Source organism: Erithacus rubecula, assembly GCF_903797595.1.
Source record: "Erithacus rubecula genome assembly, contig: scaffold_838_arrow_ctg1, whole genome shotgun sequence".
In the NCBI taxonomy this organism is placed as follows: Eukaryota; Metazoa; Chordata; class Aves; order Passeriformes; family Muscicapidae; genus Erithacus; species Erithacus rubecula.
Genome location: NW_027635499.1, coordinates 1 through 7,306, shown reverse-complemented (window position 1 = coordinate 7,306; position 7,306 = coordinate 1).

Genomic DNA, 7,306 nt, shown 5'->3' with positions numbered 1-7,306 from the left:
GAGCCTCAGCCCGGGGCTGCCAAAAGGTGACAAAAACACCCCAAATCACCCCAAAAACAACAAAAACAGCCAAAAACCAGCCAAAATTACCCCCAAAACAGCCAAAAATCACTCCAAAATGACCCTGCTGAGCTTCACCTCGGGGCTGCCAAAAGGTGACAAAAACACCCGAAAACGGCCAAAACCACCCCAAATACCCCAAAATCAGCCCAAAACCACCCCAAAAACTGCCAAAACCAGCCCAAACCAGCCCAAAAACAACCAAAACCAGCCAAAACCACCTGAAGTCACCCAAAATACATTTTTAAAATAATTTTTCCCTCAATTCCTGGTTTATAATTTTTTATAATTTCCCCAATTCCCAATTTATAATTTTTTATAAATTTTCCTCAATTTCCAGTTTATACTTTTTTATCGTTTCCCCAAGTTATAATATTTATAATATTTATAATATTTTTAATATTTATAATATTTAATAATATTTTATCATTTTCCCAATTCCCGGTTTACAATATTTTACAATTTCCCCATTTTCATAATTTTTAAAATTTTTCCATTTTCATAATTTATTTACAATTTTCTTATTTTTACCATTTTTTACAATTTTCCCATTTTTACCATTTGTTACAATTTTCCCATTTTTATAATTTTTTAGAATTTTCCCATTTTTATAATTTTTTTCAATTTTCCCGTTTTTACCATTTTTTAAAATTTTCCCATTTTTATCATTTTTATCATTTTTACAATTTCCCATTTTCCCATTTTAAAAAATTTTGCCATTTTTATCATTTTTTACAATTTTCCCATTTTTATCATTTTTACCATTTTCCCATTTTTGTCATTTTTTGCTATTTCCCTATTTTTATAATTTTTTGTAATTTCAGTATTTTTATCATTTTTACAATTTTCCCATTTTTATCATTTTTTACCAGTTTCCCATTTTTATAATTTTTTACAATTTTTCCATTTTTACAATTTTTTGCAATTTTCCCGGTTTGTCATTTTTTAGATCTCTTCCCCGCTCGGTTATTTTTATCCATTTTTACAATTTCCCCCATTCCCGGTTTTTCCCCATTTCCAGGGCTGTTCGCGGACGAGCTCGAGCGCGGCTCTGGTGCGGGACCCGGATTGGGGATTTTGGGGGGTTTTGGGATTTTGGGATTTTTTTGGGAGGATTGGGGTTTTTATGGGATTTTTGGGGGATTTTCCGAGTTTTTTTGGAGGGGGGGGTGGGGATTTTTGCCAGTTTTGGGGGGATTTTTGGGGATTTTTTGGAGGCATTTTTAGGGGGAGATTTGAGGGATTTTTTGGGAATTTTTGGGGGATTTTTGGTGTTTTTTGGGGGAAGGTTTGGGGGTTTTAGAAAGATTTGGGGGATTTTTTGGGGAGGTTTGTGAGATTTTGGGGGAGGTTTGGGGGATTTTTTTGGGGTTTTTTGGGAATTTTTGGGGATTTTTTGGGGAAGGATTGTGTTTTAGAAGGATTTAGGGGATTTTTGGGAGAGGTTTGGCGATTTTGGGGGATTTTGGGGTTTTTTTAGGGGATTTTTTTGGGGATTTTTTGGGGGAGGTTTGGGGGAGGTTTGGGGATTTTGGGGGGATTTTTGGGGGATTTTGGGGATTTTTGGGGGACTTTTTTTAGAGAGGTTTGGGGGTTTGAGAAGAATTTAGGGGATTTGGGGGATTTTGGGGGATTTTTGAGGATTTTTTGGGAATTTTTTGGGAATTTTGGGGGATTTTTATGGGATTTTTGGTGGAGGTTTGAGGGGGTTTTTGGGATTTTGGGGGGGATTTTTGGGGGGATTTTTGGGGATTTTAGGGGGATTTTTGGGTGATTTTTTTGGGATTTGGGGGGGATTTTTGGGGATTTATTTTTTTTATTTTTGGGAATTTTGGAGGTTTTCAGGGAAATTTGGGGGTTCAGGGATGAATTTTGACGTTTTTTCGGGGGGTTTGGGGTAAATTTTTGGGGTTTTTTGGTGAGCCTGGATTTTGGGGTGCCCCAGGTCCCTTTTGGGGGTCACCCCTTTTTCCGGGTGCGGTTTTTGGGTGGATTTTCGCCATTTCTGGGTCATTGTTGCCATTTTTGGGTCATTTTTGGGTGGATTTTCCCCAGGTTTTTGGGGGTTTTGGGTTAATTTTTGGGTGTTTTTTGGTGATCTCAGATTTTGGGGTGCCCCAGGTCCCTTTTGGGGGTCACCCCTTTTTCCGGGTGCCGCGCGCTGCCCCAGGAGCGGCGCGACCAGGTGGGGGAGGGGGACCCCAAAATTTGGGGGGTAGGGGGGACCCCAAAATATGGATGGGATCCGAAATATGAGGGAGGGGGAACCCCAAAATTGGGGGGGGATGGACCCCAGAATGGGGAGGGGGACTCTAAAATATGGGGGGGATCCAAAATTGGGGGGGGACCGGAATATGGGGGAGGGGGGACCCCAAAATATGGGGGGGGATGGACCCCAGAATGGGGGGGCGACCCCAGAATGGGTGGGCAACCCCAAAATTGGGAAGGGAGAAGACCCAAAATTGGGAGGGGGGCCCTAAAATATGAGGGGGATCGAAATATGGGGGACGGGGACCCCAAAATCCGGGGGGGGGGAGGGGAGATCAAAATATGGGGGAGGGGGAATCCCAAAAGTGGGGGAGGGACCCAAAATTTGGGGGGGGACACCCAAAATTGGGGGGGGACAACAACACCAGAATTGGAAGGGAACACCAGAATGGGGGGACCCCAAAATATGTGGGGGACCAAAATATGGAGAGGACCCAAAAGTTGGGGGGCAACCCCAAAACTGGGGAGGGGGGAGACCAAAATATGGGGGAGTGGGAACCAAAATATGCGGGGGGACCCCAAAATTGTGGTGGGGATCTGAAATATGGGGGGACCCAAAATTGGGGGGGACCAAAATATGGGGGAGGGGAAACCCCAAAATATGGGAGGGTGGGGACTCAAAATTTGGCGGGCGGAACCCCAAATTTGGGGCAAGACCCAAAATTAGGGGGGGAACCCAAATATGGAGGGACGGACCCAAAATTGGGGGAGGGGATCCCTAAAATATGGGGGGAGGGGATCCCAAGATATGAAGGGGTTGGGAGTGGGACCCCAAAATTTGGGGAAATTTTAGGGTTTTTGAGGTTTCAGGTTTGGATTTTTGGGGTTTCTGGTTTGGATTTTTGGGGTTTCAGGTTTGGATTTTTGGGGTTTCAGGTTTGGGATTTTTGGGGTTTCAGGTTTGGATTTTTGGGGTTTCAGGTTTGGATTTTTGGGGTTTCAGGGGAGATTTTTGGGGTTTCTGGGGTGGATTTTTGGGGGTTTTGGGGTATTTTTGGGGTTTTTGGGTTTGGATTTTTGGGGTTTTGGGGTGCATTTTTGGGGTTTCAGGTTTGGGAATTTCGGAGTTTCTGGGGTGGATTTTTTTGGTTTTTGGGGTGGATTTTCGGGGTTTCTGGGGTGCAGTTTTTGCTGTGGGGTCTGTTTTTTCTCTCTGGTTGTTTTTGGGGTCCCCCCTTTCCAATTTCCCCTTTTCACCCCAGATCTGCTCTGGATCTGTCTCCTGGAGCTCTCCTGGTTCCGGTTCCTGCAGACGGATCCAAACGGGGCCAATTTCCGGCATGAGCCCAAGAGCCAGACGGTGAGGGGCACCTGGGACAGCACTGGGATATCCCTGGAATAGCACAGAAACATCCCAGAAACAGCCCAAAAATATCCCTGACATATCCCTGAAATATCCCAAAAACATCCCAAAAATATCCCCAAAATATCACAGATACACCTGAGACAGCACTGGGATATCCCTGGAATAGCACAGAAACATCCCAGAAATAGCCCTGAAACAGCACTGAGATATCCCTGGAATAGCACCAAAAACATGCCAGAAATAGCCCTGAAATATTCCTGAGATATCCCTGGAATAGCACAGAAACATGCCAGAAATATCTCAGATACATCCTGAGATAGCACTGAGATATCCCTAAAATAGCACAGAAACATTCCCAAAATATCCCTGAAATATCCCTGAGATATCCCTGAGATATCCCTGAAATATTCCTGAAATATCACCAAAAACATACCAGAAATATCCCTAAAATAGCACGGAAATATCCCAAAAACACCCCTGAAATATCCCTGAGATATCCCTGGAATAGCACAGAAACATCCCAAAAATATCCCAAAATGTACTCAAAAATATCTTAAAAATATCCCAAAAATACCCCAAAAAATCAAAAAAAATCCAAAAAATATCCAAAATATCACAAAAAAATCCCCAAAAAATCCCAAAAATATCCAAAAACACCCCAAAAAATCTCAAAAAAATCCCAAAAATATCTCAAAAATCTCAAAAAAAATCTGAATAACTATCCCAAAAAGATCCCACAATATCCTCAAAATATCCCCAAAAATATCTCAAAAATATCACAAAATATCACAAAAAATCCCAAAAATATCTCAATAAACGACCCAAAAATAAAAAAAAAAAATTGGGATATTTTGGGGATGTTCTGGGATTTCTTTGGGATTTCTGTAGATTTTGGGGAATTTTTTTTAAGATTTTTTCGGGGATTTTTATTGGGATTTTTTGGGGATTTTGGGATTTTTATTTGGGCATTGGGGAATTAATTTGGGATTTTGGGGATTGTTTATTTGGGATGTTTTGGGGATTTTTATTTGGGACTTTTGCATTTGGGTTTTTTTATTATTATTAATATTTTTATTCAGGATTTTTGGGGGAATTTTTGGGGATTTTGTGATTTTTGGGATTTTTATTTGGGATATTTTTGGAGATTTTTGGGAATTTAATTTTGGTTTTTTGGGGGAATTTTATTTGGGGTTTTTGGGGGTTTTAAGGGGATATTTTGGGGATATTTTGGGATTTTTATTTGTGGATTTTGGAGGATCTTTATTTGGGATCTTTGGGAAATTTTTTTATTTAATTTGTGATTTTTTTTTTTGGGATTTTTATTTGGGATCTTTGGGGGGATTTTTTGGGGATTTTTGGGGGGGTTATTTGGGATTTTTGTTTGGGATTTTTGTTTGGGATTTTTTGAAGGATTTTTTTGGGATTTTTGTTTGGGATTTTGAGGATTTTTATTTGGGATTTTTGTTTGGGATTTTTTGAAGGATTTTTTTGGGAGATATTTTGGTGATTTTTTGGTGATTTTTTTGGGATTTTGGGGATTTGGGAAATTTTTATTTGGAATTTGGGGCATTTTATTTAGGATTTTTTTGGGATTTATTTGGGTTTTTGGGGATTTTTGGCTCCCCAGATAACCCTGTTGGATTTTGGGTCGTGCAGAGAATTTGAGAGGGAATTCACCGACCTGTACATTGAGGTGAGGGGGGGAGATGGGGAAAAATGGGAATTTTGGGGAATTTGGGCGATTTTATGGGGATTTTGGGGGGAATTTTGGGAAATTTGGGGGGATTTGGGGGGAAAAAGAAGAATTTTGGGGAATTTAGGGAGATTTTGGAAAATTTGGGGGAATTTTGTGAATTTTGGGAGATTTTATGAGGATTTGGGGGGAATTCTTGGGAGAATTTTGGGGATTTTGGGGGGATTTTGGGGAGATTTTATGGGAATTTTGGGGGAATTTTGGGAAATTTGGGGAATTTGGGGGGAATTTTTGGGGATTTTGGTGGATTTTATGGAGATTTTGGGGGGAATTTCAGGGAATTTGGGGGGAATTTTGGGGGAATTTTAGGGAATTTGGGGGGATTTTATGGGGATTTTGGGGGAATTTTTGGGAATTTTGGGGAAATTTTTGGGAATTTTGTGGGAAATTTTTGGGAATTTTGGGGAAATTTTTGGGCATTTTGTGGGAAATTTGGGGGAATTTTTGGGAGATTTTTTGGGAGAATTTTTGGGGATTTGAGGGAGAAATTGGGAATTTGGGATTTAATTGTTAAATTTTGGGGGATTTGGGGGGAATTTTGGAATTTTTTATTTTTATTTATTTTGGAGGATTTGAGGGAATTTTGAGATGATTTTGGGATATTTTAGGGACAATTTTTTGTGATCAGGACTCAGATATTGTGGTGCTCAGGTGGGATTTTGGGGTGGTTTTGGGTGCCCAGGTGAGATTTTGGGGTGTTTTTGGGCACCCAGGTGGGATTTTGGGATGGTTTTGGGAACCCAAGTGGGATTTTGGGGTGTTTTGTGTGCCCACGTGAGATTTTGGGATGGTATTGGCTGCTCAGGTGAGATTTTTGGGTTTTTTTGGATGCAAAGGTGAGATTTTGGGGTGTTTCTGGATGCCCAGGTGAGATTTTGGGGTGGTTTTGGGTGCCCAGGTGAGATTTTTGGAGGTTTTTTGGATGCACAGGTGGAATTTTGGGGTGTTTTTGGGTGCCCAGGTGAAATTCTGGGGTGCCCAGGTGAGATTTTGGGATTTTTGGGTGCCCAGGTGAAATTTTGGGGTGCCCAGGTGGGATTTCGGGGTGTTTTTGGGTGACCAGTTGAGATTTTGGGGTGTTTTTGGATGCCCAGGTGAGATTTTGGGGTGTTTTTGGTTGCCCAGGTGGTATTTTGGGGTGGTTTTGGGTGCCCAGGTGAGATTTGGGGGGGGTTTTGGATGCACAGGTGGAATTTTGGGGTGTTTTTGGGTGCGCAGGTGAAATTTTGGGGTGCCCAGGCAAGATTTTGGGGTGTGTTTGGGTGCTCAGGTGGGATTTTGGGGTGTTTTTGCTTGCCCAGGTGAATTCTGGAGTGTTTTTGGGTGCCCAGGTGAGATTTTGGGGTCTTTTTGGTTGCCCAGGTGGGATTTTGTGGTTTTTTTGGGTGCCCAGGTGAATTTTGGGGTGGTTTTGGGTGCCCAGGTGAGATTTTGGGGTATTTTTGGTTGCCCAGATGAGATTTGGGGGCATTTTTGGTTGCCCAGGTGAGGTTTTGGGGTGTTTTGGGGTTCCCAGGTGAGGTTTTGGTTGCCCAGGTGAGATTTTGGGATGTTTTTGGGTTCCCAGGTGAGGTTTTGGGGTGTTTTTGGGTGCCCAGGTGAGATTTTGGGGTGTTTTTGGGTGCCCAGGTGAGGTTTTGGGATGTTTTTGGCTGCCCAGGTGCTCAGGGCGGCAGCCGAGCGGGACCGGGCTGGATCCTGCAGAAATCGCTGGAGCTGAAATTCCTGACGGGCTTTGAGTCCCCGGTGAGGGGGGGCAAAATCCCAAATTTTGGGTCTGAACCCCAAATTCCTCTACAAACCCGAAAAATCAGGGTCCCAATCCTCACTTTTGGGGTTGCTCTGATGTTTCAAATTTCAGATTTTATTTAGGAAGAAAATACTTGGGTTTTCTCCTTTTGTGAGGCATCTTCCATAAG